Source organism: Sorex fumeus, unplaced genomic scaffold (genome assembly GCF_029834395.1).
Source record: "Sorex fumeus unplaced genomic scaffold, SorFum_2.1 ptg000007l, whole genome shotgun sequence".
Taxonomy (NCBI): domain Eukaryota; kingdom Metazoa; phylum Chordata; class Mammalia; order Eulipotyphla; family Soricidae; genus Sorex; species Sorex fumeus.
The window spans coordinates 42,402,921-42,421,003 of NW_026606064.1; the positions used below are offsets into that span (position 1 = coordinate 42,402,921).

The 18,083-nt window shown below is 39.0% G+C and overlaps 1 pseudogene; it reads left to right on the forward strand.

The window, feature by feature from the left end:
• The first annotated feature begins 16,518 nt into the window (after positions 1–16,518).
• Positions 16,519–16,895, forward strand: LOC130016238 (prefoldin subunit 6-like; annotated as a pseudogene).
• Positions 16,896–18,083: the final 1,188 nt, after the last annotated feature.

Consider the following 18,083-nt stretch of genomic DNA (forward strand, 5'->3'; position numbering starts at 1 on the left):
TTTTTATATTTTTTTCAATTGAATCACTATGACTTACACAGTTGGAAAGCTGTTCATGATAGGGTTTCAGCCATACAATGTTCCAACACCTTTCCTCCACCAGTGTACATTTCCCACCAATGTTCCCATTTTCCCTTTGGCCACCCCACCCCACCAGCATATCTCTATGGCAGGCACTTTTCTCTCCTCTCTCCTCTCTCTCTCTCTCTCTCTCTCTCTCTCTCTCTCTATATATATATATATATATATATATATATATATATTCCTTCCCTCCCTCGGTATTATGGTTCAAAGTACAGGTACTGAGAAAATTTTTTAATCTTAAAGATTAGCGGTAGGGCGTTTGCCTTGCACGCAGCCAACATGGCCGACCCGAGTTCTATTCCTCCGCCCCTCTTGGAGAGCCCGGCAAGCTACCGAGAGTATTCGATATGCCTGACACAGTAACAACAAAGTCTCCAATGGAGACGTTACTGGGCCTGCTCGAGCAAATCGATGAACAACGGGAGGGTCTTTACTTTACTTAAAAAAAAGCAATCTTTTTCCTTTTATGTTTCTCAGCAACCTTATTTTTCCCCAAGGTACCTTCTTCTCTCATTCATTCCACCTCTGTTCTTTTCTTTTCTTTTCTTTTCTTTTCTTTTCTTTTCTTTTCTTTTCTTTTCTTTTCTTTTCTTTTCCTTTCCATCACACCAAGGGATGCACAGGAATTACTCCTGGCTCTGCACTCAGGAATTACTCCTGGAAGTGCTCAGGGGACCATATGGAATGTTGGGGATTCAACCCAGGTCAGCTGCATGCAAGGCAAACACCCTACCCGCTGTACTATAGCTCCAGGCCCTTCACCTGTTTTCTTAAAAAAAAAAAAGCTGGTCATTCGTTGTGTTCAAATGTTTGCACATGACATTATTAAGTAGTTTCTAAAACTGTCTGGAGCGATAGCACAGCGGGTAGGGCGTTCGCCTTACAAGCGGCCAACATGGCCGACCCGAGTTCGATTCCTCCGCCCCTCTCGGAGAGCCCGGCAAGCTACCGAGAGTATTCGATATGCCAGACACAGTAACAACAAAGTCTCCAATGGAGACGTTACTGGGCCCGCTCGAGCAAATCGACGATCAACGGGAGGGCCTTTACTTTACTTACTTTACTTCTAAAACTGTCATATTGGCTATCCTCTGAGCAACTTCGTCAATCCCTTCAAGATTCGGAACTCACATGCCCACTGCCCAGTTTCCTGGTTCCACTGTAATAAAAAGAAGTGAAGAAACCTTTTAAATCAAGAGCACTGATTTCTGAAACAAACTTTGATGGCTTTATTTTTATTTTTTATCATAGTAGAAATTTTCTTTTAGATGCAGCCTTGATTGTTGCTGGGTATCAAAACACTCTCAGTGCCTGGTATTTCCCATCATTAGACTTCTGTAAGACTTCATAATGTTCTTTATTATTCAACATAATTTGGGCCCATGTATAAAAATGAGACAGTCCTTCACGTGAAAGAAAAGACAACATAATTCATTCTTGGTTGCAGTTTTAGCATCAAACATAATCTACGTTTTGAATACGGAATAACCTTGCTGCATTAAATATCACTTACAGTTGGGTTACCCTCAACTGTATATCCAGATATGTAGAGCTGTTTCCAGAAGCACTGGTCTCAAGATGCATTGTAATTCAGCTCTTAAAACTTTTCCAGACTTTGCATTGCTAATTTTTTTTTGTTTTGAGTTTGAGACCTCATTATACTATTCTAAACAATTTGTCTTGATTATCTATTTATCTTTTTTTTTTTTGCAACACACACATTCACACACACACACATATACAATACTTTATAATAGTATTAATGTTTACACTTTTGGTGTACAACCTTATTCACAGAATTTATTATTTTGAGGGGATGAGATGTTTGGAGTACACCTGGGGGATTCTGAGAGAAACATATGTGTTGCCAAGGATCACCATGCTATGCATGGTATTCCATGTGCAAGGCTATGTCCTTACCTGCTATTCCCTCTGACCCCATCAAATTCATTCTTAAAGTTAAAAAATGATTATAACTAAGGTTAAGTGTTTACAGTGGTGTTAACACTCATGGTCTTAGTGGTATCTTGCTATCACCAAAGTGATAGCTCCTCATGCTATTTCTATTATTTGGGACTTTTTTTTAAACAAAAGAATAAATGTCTCACAAACATTGGAATATTATAAACTAGTGAAATGTGTATGTACGGAAACAATGGGCAAGGACACTGAAAACTTTAAAAGAACATTAAATGTATTTTCTAAGTTCCAGGCCTGAAAATATGTTTTTGTCACTGTAAGACTGACATCTAGTGGTCAGTGATTATTTCTGTTGTTGGATACTAATTCCTTCGAGTTGTCATTTGGCAGACACTTGACTGAAAAGGTCGAATGAATGAAGATTAAAAACTATGAAAGCCGGTGGAGAATGGACACTGGTGGAGGGATTGGTATTCAATCATTGTATAACTGAAACCCAAGCACAAAAATTTGTAAGTCTACAACTCATGGTGTACCTCATGGTGTTTCACTAATAAAAATTTAAGGAAAAAAAAAAACTATGAACGTCACATGAAGATGTGTTACATCTGTCTGTGAGCAGATAACCTAACTGATGATGAACTCAAATACATGAGTTTCAGTCATTTGACAAAAAAGGGACAGATAAAGGGGAATAATGATGGGAACTGCACAGTTCTCAATAGTAACATGAAAATAAAGAACAGACCTTATACTACATGCTTTAAACATCCCTGCTTTCCAAGAAACTTTAAATAGATGGTTTGGGCCACACCCAGAAGAGTTCAGTGCTTCTGAACTCTTGGTTCTGTGCTCAGGGATCACTCCTGGCAGTGCTCAAAGAAGGCAGTATGTGGTGCCAAAGACTTAACCAGTATCATCCAAGTGTTAGACAAATAACTTATGCTCTGTACTATCCCTCTGGAACCATAAGTGTAATTTTTATTGTTGATGGAAATAAGAGACTAACTTGTCGAACTGTCTAAATTCTTAAGTTAGTAGAATCAAAAATCAAGGAGATTTCTCGGTGATCTGGAGAAAATAAGAGAACCCATGTTCAAACCCTAGAACTGCTGGGTGTAGCCCTGTAATCAGCAAAACACCTTGAGTTTGCCCTAAGGACATCCAGCACTGCAGACCCTAGTAGAACTGTATTACCACACTGAGCATTGAACCATCCAGCCCATTGAACAGATTATTACCTGGAGTTGTCGCAAGTCCTCTGAGCACTGCTTGGAAGACTCCCTCCTTCACTGTATCACTGTCATCCTGTTGGCCATCAGTTGCCTCGAGCAGGCCCCAGTAATGTCTCCTTCGTCCTAACCCTGAGATTTCAAAAAGTGCCACATTAGAGGCTCTTTCAGGGTCAGGAGAATGAGACCCATTATTGTTACTGGTTTTTGGCATCTTGAATACACCACGGGGAGTTTGCCAGACTCTGGCACGTGGGCAGGATACTTTTGGTAGCCTTCCAGGTTCACCAGAGTAAGACCAGGGTTTTATAGTCACTGGGTCTTGGCCATTGATGGGATTACACTGCACCAGGGGCAGTTGGTGGGTGTAATGCCTGGAAGATGGGGGATAGGGGATCTGGGTGGAGGAGGCCCCAGTCCCAATCCAACTCCCTCCTTAAAATAGAAAAAATAGCTATGATAAAATAAACTTGCATGAATATTCTTTTTTTTTTCCTTTTTTTTTCTTTTTGTGTCTCACCCGGAGATGCTCAGGGGTTACTCCTGGCTCTGCACTTAGGAATTACTCCTGGCAGTGCTCGGGGGACCATATGGGATCCTGGGAATTGAATCTGGATCCTGGCAGTACTCGGGGGACCATGTGGGACGCTGGGAATTGAACCCGGGCCAGCCCCGTGCAAGGCAAATGCCCTACCCACTGTGCTATCGCTGCAGCCCCTGCATAAATATTCTTCTTTGCTTCTAGATGTTATAGGCACTGTCCAGGAGCCAGGCCCAGATGTTTCTGCATGCTGTCTCTTAGACGGTGCTATTGTTGTGGTGCTGCCACCACACACTTCTACACCAGTAGCTGCAGGCACACTTGATCAGCTTGGCTGCCAGGAGGCCAGGCTCTCTCAAGGGCAGCATTTGTACCTAGAGCTATTGGCATATAGTCCACAAGCGCGTGCTTACTCAATCAAAGGCCAGTGGATGACCCTCTGAGGGGTGGGGGGAGCAGTCTAAATCTGCTCTTAGTTATTTTTTCATTATGGGTGCATAAAAATGGTTTGCCTCACTAGACTTTTTCTGCCATTATCAGAACTTGAAATAAAGCTTCTGACAAAGTCTGAACTGGAGACATGCTTGGAACAATTTAAAAGAAATTTTTCACAAAGCAAGAGTGAGTGATAGCACAGTGGATTGGGCCTTTGCCTTGCACATGGCCGACCCAGGTTCGATTCCTTCATCCCTCTTGGAGAGCCCGGCAAGCTACCTAGAGTAGCTTGCCTGCACGGCAGAGCCTGGCAAGCTCCTCGTGGAGTATTTGATATGCCAAAATCAGTAACAAGTCTCACAATGGAGACATTACTGGTGCTTGCTTGAGCAAATTGATGAACAGTAGGAGGACAGTGCTACAGTGCTACAGTGCTTCTAGATGATAATAGCCTAGAACCCATAACATCTTAATAGGCAGAGTGACAGAGGAAAAAACATTTCTTTTTTATTTTATAAAATGGGCTGGAGCGATAGCACAGTAGGTACGGCGTTTGCCTTGCACGCAGCCTGGCTGACACAGCCAACCTGAGTTCGATTCCTCTGCCCCTCTCAGAGACCCCTGCAAGCTGCCGAGAGTATCTCGCCAGCACAACAAAGCCTGGCAAGCTACCCGTGACATATTCGATATGCCAAACACAGTAACAAGTCTTACAATGTTACTGGGCCCGCTCGAGCAAATCAATTTATAAAATATTTATTAGCACTGTGGCACTGTCCTCCCACTGTTCATTGATTTTCTTGAGCGGGCACCAGTAGCGTCTCCATTATGAGACTTGTTACTGTTTTTGGCATATCCAATACGTCATGAGGAGCTTGCCAGGTTCTGCCGTGCTGGCAGGATACTCTCGGTAGATTTCCAGGCCCTCCGAAAGGGACGGAGGAATCGAACCTGGATCTGCCGCGTGCAAGGCAAACACCCTACTCACTGTGCTATTGCTCTCTTTTTAAATAATGAGTCATAAAATATTGTTCAGTTAATAAATTGAAGACATAAAAAAAAGTTGGCATGGCGGTCTTGATTTTATGTGCTCTTTAATTGATATGTAAAAACTAGATTCAGATTGCTTCCTATCCCCCCTTTAGGAAATCATAACTTTCAGCTAGTGATTGCATTAAAATACATGAACAATCAAATACATCCTCATTCCCTCTATAATACAAAGTGTGGTGACTAAAGAGTGAAGATTAAAAAGATAAACCAACCAGTTGTGGATTTTCATTTGTAGTATCACTGATCTTTGACTCTCCTGGAAATCTTTGTGTGGCTCCCTGAAATGCAGATAGATACAAGAATCTTCTAAACTAAGCCAAGTCCTCAAAAGGCTTAGTGGTGACATCTTCTGATTTTTAATGGAGATGATATAAGAATCTAATTTGGAGCTGATATAATTTTTTAATTGGAAGATTATATATTTGGGACATGATATAAGCAATGGCTCAGACTTAAATTGATTTTTCAGGTTAAGTTTTGAAGTTGTGTAAAAGACCGATGCAGTTATTCAGTGTGTGGCTCACAATTTCTGAAAGAACTTCTCTGAATCCTCAAGACAGCTAAAAATCTAACCAAAGACTTCTCCCAGATCCTTTGTCTTTATCAGAAGTCCCTACTCTAAATGATTTGAGAACAATGTTTCTAGGGGCCAAATTAAAAAGAAAAGAAAAGATTGTCTAAGCAAATGACTTAAAGTAAGGGTTTTTAAAATAAAATTAAAAAGAAACATTCTCAGTAAAAAATAAATACAAAATATTTGTAAATATTAATATTGAATGATTTTGTTGCAGGAGAGAGTTGTGTGAAGTGGGGAAAAGAGAGATGGCAGCCTCCAGAAGGGACCCACCTCAGTCACTGGGAAATTTGCCTGGGGATTTCTCTTTGCAGGAAAGGAAATTCAGTCCTAAATCTTATTCAGGCTCTTCCAGATATTTCTATTTTAGTCAAAGTGAAAAATTTCAGGAGGAGATAATTAATGAAGGAAAACAATTTTATTTAGGAATTATGGGGGGATGAAAAGAGAAATAAATAATACATTCAAGAGAAAAATGCAAGATTCTTCAGAAGGAGAGAGCCCTAATAGTTTTTAGGACTGAGGAGAATATGGATATTATTCAAATTCACTTGACCTGGAGTTTTCTGCAGACGATCACAATCACGATCATGACCATCCTGTTGTTCGTCGATTGCCTCAAGCAGGCCCCAGTAAGGTCTCCTTCATCCTAGCCCTGAGATTTTTTTTAAAAGTGTCATATTCTAGGCTCTTTCAGGGTTAGGAGAATGAGACCCATCATTGTTACTGGTATTTGGCATATTGGGTACACCACGGGGAATATGCCGGACTCTGCCATGTGGGCAGATTACATTTGGTAGCCTGCCATTTTGTCCAAAGTAAGAATGAGATAATAAGATGTTACGCAGCTGCGAATGTGGCCATGCGCTACTGGGAGCTGGGTTTTGTAGTCTCTGGGTCTTGGCTGTTGATGGGATTGCATGGCACCAGGGGGCCAGTTGGTGGCTGTCACCCCTGCCTACTGGAATATGGAGGATCTGGGTGGAGGATGCTCAGCTCCGATCCGAGCAGGCTTGGAGATCTCAGCCCCGGGACCCGCATGCCTTTGTTCCTCTGCTGGTACCTTCATGCGTGTGGAGAGTGGTCTCAGCATGGTGGTGGCTGGTTCTGGAGGTCTTCGGCTGCTGGGGCTCTGCTCTGGGTGGGGAGGGAAACTTAACCCATTCCCCTCCAAGGGGCCCCGGTGAGGACTGCCCGGCGTGGGGGCAGGAGACTCTGCACTCTTCTCTTCTGGGAGCTTGGTTTTAGTCTCTGAGTCTTGGCCGTTGATGGGATTACATGGCGCCAGGGGGCCAGTTGGTGGCTGTGACCCCTGCCTGCTGGAATATGGAGGATCTGGGTGGAGGATACTCAGCCCCGATCCAAGCAGGCTTGGAGATCTCAGCCTTGGAACAGCGCAGAGTCTTCTGCCCCCGTGCCTGGCTGTTTCTGTAGACATACTAGTTAATCATAGAGGAAGAGCTTTGAACTTTGGTGGTCTTCGTTCATGTCCTTATCAGTCTTCATTTTTGGAAATTTCTTCACACCTGTGTGGAATTCAGACTTCCTGAGTCAGCACTGGTGCCAAATGGAGTCTTATCAGGTCTCAGCTCTATGTCCACAAAATGGTCTGGCCGTAATGATGCTTGCTACTTTAGGCCTAGTGACAGAGTAACTTCTTTAAATCCTATCTTAGTTTTATTATTTTCTGAGAACTCATTGTCAGGGCCTCTCCATCTACCTATCTGCTTCATTCAACTGAAAATAAATCAGTAATTCATTTTTTAATTAAAAATAAGTTCATAAATTAGTGGAGCTTATATTGCCTACAATAGTCTATTTCACAATGAGCTGCTTTTCATGGAAATAAATGTCAGAGCAGGAAATTGACAATCTTGGGATAAGAACAAGGAGAAACATTCTCTCTTGTCTCAGGCCAAGATGTTGCTTCATACTCAAGACTGGCACTAATCGCTAGACTGCTGCCTGACTATGGAGTGGTTCCTTGTGGATAATGACTACAAAGCATGCTCAAGAGTTTGTGACTAGAAGTTTCGAGTATGAAAGACCTGTAGTCAGCATGAAATGTTGGTTAAGTTTGATACTAACAAGGAACGGCTTTGAGTACCCCTGCACACTGAATAGCAATAGAAATGCCCAGCCATAGTCTGTTTTTAGCTACAGTCTAACCTCTAAAATGTCATGACACCAAATTCAAATGCCATTTTAGTTAGGCCCCCTCTGGCCCAATAGAGGAAATGAGGATTCCACCAGTCTTTTAGAGATGGTTTCAACAAAAAGACCATGTGGCAGCTAATGACTAACAACAGAATAAAAAAGAAAAAACAAGCAAAGAGATGCTTTGTTAAAATGGTAATATGTAAGATTGAGCTTTTGGTCTGAGGAACATCTATGAGACATTTTTACTGGTAATCAAAGTAAGGAGTAAAGAAGGGTAAATGATGCTCACTATGATAAGATAGTTAGATGCATTTAACGTCAATATACAGTAAAACTGGTTACTGGTTCCTGACGTTCCATTTGCTCCTAATGGAAAGAACATCTCCGAATGTAGCAGTTATGTGTACCTAGGTGGAGAACTCAACATGACCTGGCACCTGAGCTGTGCAAGAGGAAGAGAGTGGGGTGGAACGCCTTCAAGAGCGTCGAAGAAGTGGTTAAGAGGACCAAGAACCTCCGGCTCTGGGCACATCTTTTTGACTCCGCCGTTCTTCCTGCACTAAGATATGCCTCAGAGACCTGGGCCCTACAAAAACAGGATGAGAACGCTATTCGGCCTTCCAAAGAAGAATGAAAGAGCTATGCTTGGAGTATCACATTTCACTCAAGTGAGAGAAAGAATCCGGAGTCTCCATCCTCTGTCTACAATCAAAGATCAGGGACACTGCCTCGTTTGCCAAGGCGTCAAAAATCAGATGGGCTACACGTAATGCGATTTAGAGACGATTGCTGGACTAGAGCTGTTACCAACTGGATTCCACAGGACGTCAAAAGAATGCTTGGCCGCCCACCTACGAGATGGTCAGACTTCTTTGTCAAAAGCCTGAACAAACAGTTTCAGGCTCTTCATGTTCCTGGAGTGAGCAGACGCCATTGGGCTACACTAGCACGTGAGAAGAATGAATGGAGACATTACTGGTGCCCACTTGAGCCAATCAATGAGCTATGGGATGACAAGTGATACAAGTGATACAGTAAATACAATTCCATTTTAAATCTAGAATATGTGAGGCAAGATTATAATTAGAATTCTACTGTGCCTATTAGAAACCCTCAGTGCTTTGATAAACCTACCACCCCTCTGTTCTTTCTGTATTCATGAATTCACTGAGACAGCTACAACTGAGACGGCTTTCTATTTTAGTTACCATCTAACCTCTGAATATGGGGAAGAGCATGAGTAATTAAATACTTACAGGTTTTCACTCTAATGACATAATTTTAAGAAGGAAGGGCAAAAACAAAAAAATAATTTTTATGTGCATTTGCTTTCCTTGATATTTGTAAAAGAAATATAAATGTGCTTTCATCTTTCAAAGTACCAGAGAAAGACCTTTATTCGTGATGTATATGCCTCCTTGACCCTGGCTATTCACTGACTAAATTACACCTTGAAAAAAGGTATTACGGGGCTGGAGAGATAGCACAGCGGGTAGGGCGTTTGCCTTGCACGCCGCTGACCCGGGTTCGAGTCCCAGCTTTCCATATGGTCCCCTGAGCACTGCCAGGAGTAACTCCTGAGTGTAGAGCCAGGAGTAACCCCTTTGCATTGCCAGGTGTGACCCAAAAAGCAAAAAAAAAAAGGTATTACAAATTCTATTATCTTATGTAGTACAATAAAAGGGCTAAGTGATAGCACAGCGGGTAGGGTGTTTGCTTTGCATGCAGCTGACCCGGGATCAATTCCTCCATCCCTCTTGGAGAGCCCAGCAAGCTACCTAGAGTATTCCGCCTGCAAGGCAGAGCCTGGCAAGCTCCCCATGGCATGTTCAATGTGCCAAAAACAGTAACAACAAGTCTCACAATGGAGACACTACTGGTACCTACTGGAGCAAATAGATGAACAATGGGAGGACAGTGCTGGACAGTGCTGGACAGTTCAATAAAAAAAGAGGTTTACTTTTTCTTCTTTGAAACTAAATTTTATTATTCTATGTTAAAAAATTTCTACTACATATATAGTTAGGCCTTCTCTAACTTCTTTAAAAAAATTTTTATTGAATCACCGTGAGATACAGTACAGACTTACAAACTTTCACGATTACATTTCAGTCATACAATGATCAAGCACCCATCCCTCCACCAGTGTCCATTCTCTACCAACAATGTTCCCAGTATCCTTCCTGCCACCGCCACCCCATCCCACCCCCTGTTTCTGTGGCAGTAACATTCCCTCTTTCTCTCTCCTTGTGGGTGTTACAGTTTGCAATACAGGTGGAAAGAAACCATCATGTTTGGTCCATTGTCTACTTTGAGCATGCATCGCCCATCCTAAGCATTCTTTTTATGTGCTTTTGGCCATTAGTATTGCTTTTTTGAGGACACTTAAGATCATTTCTTCTCCTCATTATTGGATGAAGTTGGAGATTTTTTCTTGTACAATTTAACTAGTGTCTTGTGTCTCCTGGATATTAACCCCTTATCTGATGGTTATTGGCTAAATATTCTTTCTCATTCCATGGACTCTCTCTCTCTCTCTGTATTTTGGTCACTGTTTCTTTTGAGGTGCAGGAGCTTTTTAGTTTAATGTAGTTACATTTGTTTATATTTCTTTCTACTTGCTTGGTTAATGGTGTTCCATTCTTAAAGATGCCTTTAGTTTCAATGTCATGTTATGTTCTACCTACATTTTCCTCCATATACCTTATCAATTCAGGTCTGTAATTGAGGTCTTTAATTCATTTTGATCTGCTTTTGTATCTGGGGCTAGACAGTGGGTTCAGTTTTTTTTTTTGCAGGTAGCTGTCCAATTTTCACAGCACCAGTTGTTGAAGAGGCTTTCCTTGTTCCACTTCACATTTCTTGCTTCTTTATCAAAAATTAAGTGATCATATATTTTAGAGTCTGTGACAGAATATTCAACTCTATTCCATTGATCTATGGGTCTGTTTCTATTCCAATACCATGCTGATGGGCTAGAGCGATAGCACAGCAGGTAAAGTGTTTGCCTTGCAAGCAGTTAACATGGCCGACACGAGTTTGATTCCTCTGTCCCTCTCGGAGAGCCCGGCAAGCTACCGAGCGTATCTCGCCCGCTTGGCAAAGCCTGGCAAGCTACCCGTGATGTATTCGATATGCCAAATACAGTAACAATTGTCACAATGGAAACGTTACCGGGCCCGCTCGAGCAAATGGATGAACAATAAGAGGACAGTGACAGTGACAGTGACCATACTGATTTAATTACTACTGTTTTGTAGTACAGTTTAAATTTGGGGAAGATGATGCCACCCATCTTCTTTTTCCCAAGGATTGCTTTAGTTATTCGTGGAGGTTTATTGTTCCATATGAGTTTCAGGAGTGTTTTGTTTATTTCTTTGAAAAACGTCATGGGTATCTTGATAAGAACCACATTAAATTTGTATATTGCTTTGAGGAATATTGTCATAATATTAATCCTCTCTATCACTGAGCAGGGGATGTGTCTCCATTTCCTAGTATCCTCTATTATTCCTTGAAGTAGTATTTTCTAATTTTCTTTGTATTGGTCCTTCACCTCTTTAATTAAGCTGATTCTGAGGTACTTGATTTTCTGAGGCACTACTGTGAATAAGATTTTTTTAAAATATCACTTTCTTCTATTTTATTATTTGTATATAGGAAAGCCATGGACTTTCAGATATTGATTTTGTAGCTTGCCACTTTACTATACAAACCAGGAGGTTTTTGGTAGAGGCTCTTGGGTTCTATAAGTATAGTATCATGTCATCTGCAAATAATGACAGTTTATTTTCTTCCTTTTCTATCTGTATGCCATATACATATGTATATATATATATTATATATATATATATCTTTTTTGCTTAACTGCTATGACAAATACTTCTAGTATTATACTGAATAGAAGTGGTGAAAACGGACAACCTTGTCTTGTTTCCGATCTTAGAGGGAAGGCTTTTACTTTTTCTCCATTGAGAAATTGAGAATAATGCTTGTTGTGGGCTTGTGGTAGATGACTTCAACTATATTAAGGAAAGTTCCTTCAACTCCAATTTTGCTGAGAGTTTTTATCAAAAATGGGTGCTGGATCTTGTCAAATGCCTTCTCTGCATCTATTTATATGATCATATTTGTTTTTTTCTTTTATTGATATAGGTGTATTATGTTAATTGACTTGCGAATGTTAAACCATCCTTGCATCCCCAGGATGAATCTTACTTGGTCATGGTGTATGATCTTTTTGATCAGTGGTTGGATGCTATTTGCAGAATTTTGAGGATCTTTACATCTGTATTCATCAGGTGCATTGGCCTGTAATTCTCTTTTTTTGTGGTCTCTTTGTCTGCTTTTGGTGTTAGGGTGATATTTGCCTCATTGAAACTGTTTGGAAGTTTTTCTGTTTCTTCAATTTCTTGCAAGAGTTTTAACAGGATTGAGAGTAGGTTCTTTTGAAGGTTTGGAAGAATTCACTAGTGCATCCATCTGGGCCAGCACTTTTGGAAAATGAGGTTTACTTACAGTAACAATGTACTATCTATGTGATTGACTAAATATTCATGGACTATTTTTCTTTTTCCTATCCACAAGGGACCTTATCACTATTTCTTCTTGTTTCATTTTTGTGGTTTTATATATAATATATATTTATATCTATAAAACTTACTATACATATATGTATACAAACATATTGTAGTTGGCTTCATTATCTGTCTTAGACTTCATCTTTTCATTTTCATTTCTAGATTATCTCATCATTTTTTCTGGTTTCAATTTTAAAAGTGTACACCAATCACAAAAAAATTATATAATCTTCTGCCCGAACTCCAACACTGTCCTCCACTCTTCTTCTGTCTCCAAACTCCAGTTTCAAACATCCATGTACAAATCTAATGCATCCAAAGCACAAGTTATTAACTTGTCAGGGTAAGGATTAAACCATGATGTCTTTGCAGCCTTGTATGTATCTAAGATAGGTAGGTAATGGCATAAACCATGGGTAATCTAATCTTGGCAGAACACTTTGTAATTTTCTGAAAACAGAAAAAATAGGAAAGTCATAAATTGCAGCTAGAATCCCCATTTCCCATGGGATACATTCATGAGACAGTTTCTCATCACCTCCCAGTTTCTGATGATCTATGGAGCTAGCTCTGTCCAGTTAAGCTGCAGGCTTAAAAATCACTTTCCTTCCATCAAGACTTGATTTCTCAGCAATAAACTCTGCCAAACTAATTTTAATATCATCCATTTTCTTCAATTTAGGCCATTGCTTGGTTAATAGGACAAGAATCTGGGAAGTGATAAACTATATAAATATAAAAGTTTTAAATATAAAAGTCAACTAGTAGGACCAGTTGACTCTAAGTCTTGACCTTGGCTTGTTTTGTATATCTGACCTTAACAATACCTACCCAACCCCAACCTGCTTCCTTTCTCTATAGTCTTCACAATAGTCTCCATTTCAGATAAATGCAGCACCAACATTCATGTTTCACAAGTCAAAAAGTATGGAGCCACTTTTTTCTTTCTCTTGCTTCATATATACCTGTAGACCTCCAACTATATTGACTCAAGTATCAAAATAAATCCATAATCTGACAATCTTTAATAACCTCCAATACAACTATTGGACATCACCAACTCCTCTTCAGAATTGTTCTTATTCATTTGTTCCCTTTGGTATCTTGTGACATAACTTTTAGTATCTTTACTTTAAATATATATGCCAAAGTCTTCCTTTCACCACTCAAAAAATTTCATCCTCCTTCTCTATCACTTAAAAGTTTTTATGTGATTATTTTGGACTTCCACTGCAGACCATGCCCCACTCCCACCCAACCCACTGTTTCACATCTTTTTATATTTCTTTTCACTAGCGTGGTCCTAAAAATTTGGTGCTTTATCAAGATTGTGGTTTTACAGTTTTCTCTGCCTGCAGCATTTACCCTAATGCCTCTCAGCCCACATGCTCTCTTTATGATTCTACTGAAATATCCATTTGCCACTGAGGTCTCCCTTAATTGCTCTATGTGCAGTCCTGACCTCTACTACTTCAATTTATTTTCCTTTGTACACTGTTTTAGTTTGTTTTCTGCAGGATTCTCAGAAACTAAAATAGTGTCTAATGCCTAAAATAGTATCTAACTCTACTAATATTTATTGATAATGTGATTAAACCTTGAAAACTTAAATAAATTTTTCAATAAACAACACACCTTTAGTAATATATATGTTTAAATTTAAATGAGTTTTATTTGTCTGACTTTTCCCACTTTGAAAGAATGAGATCTCAGAGGTTGTCTGTTATAATTTTTGTATAGATATTTATCTCAATGAACAGGTGGTAAGTACATACTATAGACCACTATTTCTCATGTTAAGAAGATCTTTATCTGTTAGGCTAAACAAGGCCACAAGCAATTCTATCTTTAATTTATAATGTTTTACCATTACATATTGTTTTACCAACAATATATAATGTTTTATCATTAGAGAATTAGCAGTAATCTCCATTACATAAAGAAATGGTACATGTTGTTCTCTACAATGGTTGGCTTTGATAGTATGGTTCTTTCTGATTGGAGAACAAGTGAATTGTTCTGAGAGATGAGAGAAAAATATATCCTGTGACTTTTAATGAGTATTGAGAGGCGGAACTAGACTTTCAGGTGAAACTGAAAGGAAAGGCACATTTTTTATCCTTCCTGAAAACATCATCTATTCAGTAGTCAGAAAATAACTTCCAACATTTAGACAATGAAAACAGAAAGACAAAGAGGGAAAAAAAGGAAAAAGAAATACTTGAGTGATTTGATATTTTTGGTGACTTTTAAGAAAAGTAGGATTTCTAAATTGTTGTTTTGTTAAATTCACACACATAGAGGGATAAAATCATATCAATAGACCATCTGTTGTTCACATAGCAAAAATTTCTATTGAATGATAGAATATCATCTTTCTTTTGAAAATAGTGGTTTCAATTAAGTGAGGAAAATTTTTGAAGAACTTAAGCTTCAGGAAATAGAATCTTTCTGTAGAAAATAAAAATATATCAGAAGTTTTGTGAAATTAAGTCTTAGCAAATTATTTTTTCCCTGAAACAGACTATAGTTAATCTAATTGGCCAGTAAACACATTCTTTGTTATAAAACCTGTTATGTGGTATTCGGTTTCAAAATTTTGGAAGAGAGATATAAATAATATTAAGTTCTAAGAAAAATTAAACAAATATAATTTTGTTTAGAAATACTTAGAAAAGCTTAAAAATGTTTGAAAAGAGAAAATATCTTAGAGTTTCTCAAAATTGTGTATAGGAAAATGGCAGCTTCAGGAAGACTACCTACTATTTAACTACAAAATTCCAACTAAATAACAGACTTTGTTTTGATTTTTAACTCTTTAATTTTAATCATGGGCTGGAGTGATAGCACAGCAGGTAGGGCATTTGCCTTGCATGTGGCCGACTCGGGTTCGATTCCTCCACCCCTTTCAGAGATCCTGGCAAGCTACTCAGAGTATCCCACCAGCATGACAGAGCCTGGCAAGCTCCCTGTGGTGTATTCAATATGCCAAAAACAATAACAAGTCTCACAATGAAGATGTTACTGGTGCCCACTTGAGCAAATCAGTGAACAATGAGAGGACAGGACAGGACAGTGCTACAATTTTAGTCATGATTTTCAATACTGTTCATGATAAGATTTCATAAACGCAATGTATACATCATCTAAGTATGATGATAAATACGCACCCTTAGCCATAGTCTGCCATCCTCAATCTATTCCCTCATCCCCACCCCATTCTTCTAAAAAAGTTTTTTAGCCTATGTTTCCTTCAAACAATTGATTTTGAAGATTTTGCTCTGGAAAAAATATTAGGAAACCCTCTGCCACAAATGGGTCTGAGAAAACTGGACGCTGCCTTGCAAATAATTTTTTAAGCAATCAGTTTATTACCAAGATGGATTATATTTAAAGTGGATATTGGATATTATACCAAAACCATAAAACACAAGTTTTATAAAATATATAAAACAAAAGTAATATATTCTATGAGATATATATCTGTAAATTCAACTTGATATCAGAGCCATATCTGGAGAGTCAACTTTATTGTCAAAGGAATCAAATGATGAAAAAGAAGAAGTAGAGCTACACCAATTTAAATAACTATATATAAAAACAAAAAATAAAACAATAACCACAAAAAAATCTCTAAAACAAAAAGGCATATTAGGAATTAGGTAAAAGCATTTGCACATTGTATATCCAACAAAAGTCATATATATATACACACACATATATATATAATTTGCACAACTTAATGACTAAAATGTAAGAAACCCAATTTAAAAACTGGAGAAGAGACCAGGGAAGGCTGCTGTGCCTAGGGAGGCTGCCTGGAGGGAGCTGTCCTTTCTGCAGGCTAGATACAATCCTAGCATGAAGTGAGACCACCTGCTGGGTTACCACAGGTTTTACATGCGCCCCCCCCCCCCCACACACACACCCATCACACCCATGGCTGAGCTGATCTAGAAGAAACGACAGGGAGGGGTGGAGAAATACCAGCAGAAATAAAGTAAATTCCTGTCGGAACAACAGAAGCTTGAGTCACAGATAATAGAAAATGATACTATGAAGGAGGAACTTGTTCTGCAGGATAGATCTGCTGCGGTCTTCAAACTTCTGGGTCCCATGTTGTTCAAACAGAAGCTGAGGAAAGTTCAAGCCACTTTGGGTAAAGGCTGACTATACCACAACTAAAATTAAGGGATATAAATTCCAGCTCCGAGACTGAGGGTGGCAATCAGAGCAGCAATTAGAGACTGGCTAAGCTACACCAGGAATTCCAGTGAGCCCAGACTGTCAAGGCTGGAGCTCCTGAGAAGGTCTGACCTCATGGAAAAGGAAGGATAAGGGCTGGAATGAGGTAACTCTAGGGGCCATACTGTAGTTAATAAAATGCGAAAATTATCAGCTGCAAAAAGAACAAAAAAGTACAAAAAATCTGGATAATTTTTTTCCCAAAGATATCACACATGACCCTTGAAAAAATGCTCAGTGTTATTTTTTGAGGAAAATGTAAATCATAACCACTATGATATATCATTCCATAACACCCACTTGACTTGAATTTAGTCAATCTTGGTATCGGGTGTGGCTCCCTAAGCACAAAGCCAGAAATAGCTCTTGAGGACTCCTGGGGGTACCACACATACACCAGAAAACTGGGAATAAATATGCATATAACGATTCAAAGTAAAGGAGCTCTGATACCATACTGGTGGGAATTTAAATTAGTATAGCGTTATACCTGGTAGGAAAAGGTATAAGATTCCTTAATTCTTTCTTAATGCAAGTACTATATGATCAGTATTAGTACTTCTATGCATTGACTAAAGAAACGAAAACACTGATACTAAAGGATTTTGTACCTTCTGTTTATAATAATAATATTCCCAGTAACTAAGTCATGGAATCAGTCTAAATGCCCATCAATGGATGATTGATAAGGTTGCGATATATATTTTATGGAATATTACTCTGGTTGGAAAGATGAAACTGTGTCCTTGTGGGAAAAACTGAAAGAAAATTTGATTGGTGTCTATTCCAAGTGAAGTAGGAAAGACACTATAAGAATTAGAGTGACAGCTAGTGTCGCTTCTATGAGAAATATGAATAAGCAAAGTAAATGAGCTATCAAGAAAAATCCAAAACAATTCTTAATGGACACTACAATGATTTGCTAGAATGAAGCAGGGGTACTTGGAGGGAAGGAGGGATCTTTCTGATTGTAGGATAGAACTAAAACTTTGGTGGTAGTTGTGGCAAAATTTACATACATATAAAATGGTAAAGCTGAAATCTTTAAAAGTCTATAATATGGTTAATCAATAATAATTCCATTAAAGATTAATGCTATTCCTTCACATAAGAAACCACTGATTCCTTCTTTCCTCTTAATATCCCCATTTACTAAATGTTATATAGAATAATAAAGTGTGATAAAATTACATCCTTTCAAAAGAGGAATTGTAAAGGTCTTGAAATTTGTCATAATCTGTTTGAGGTATATTGATAAA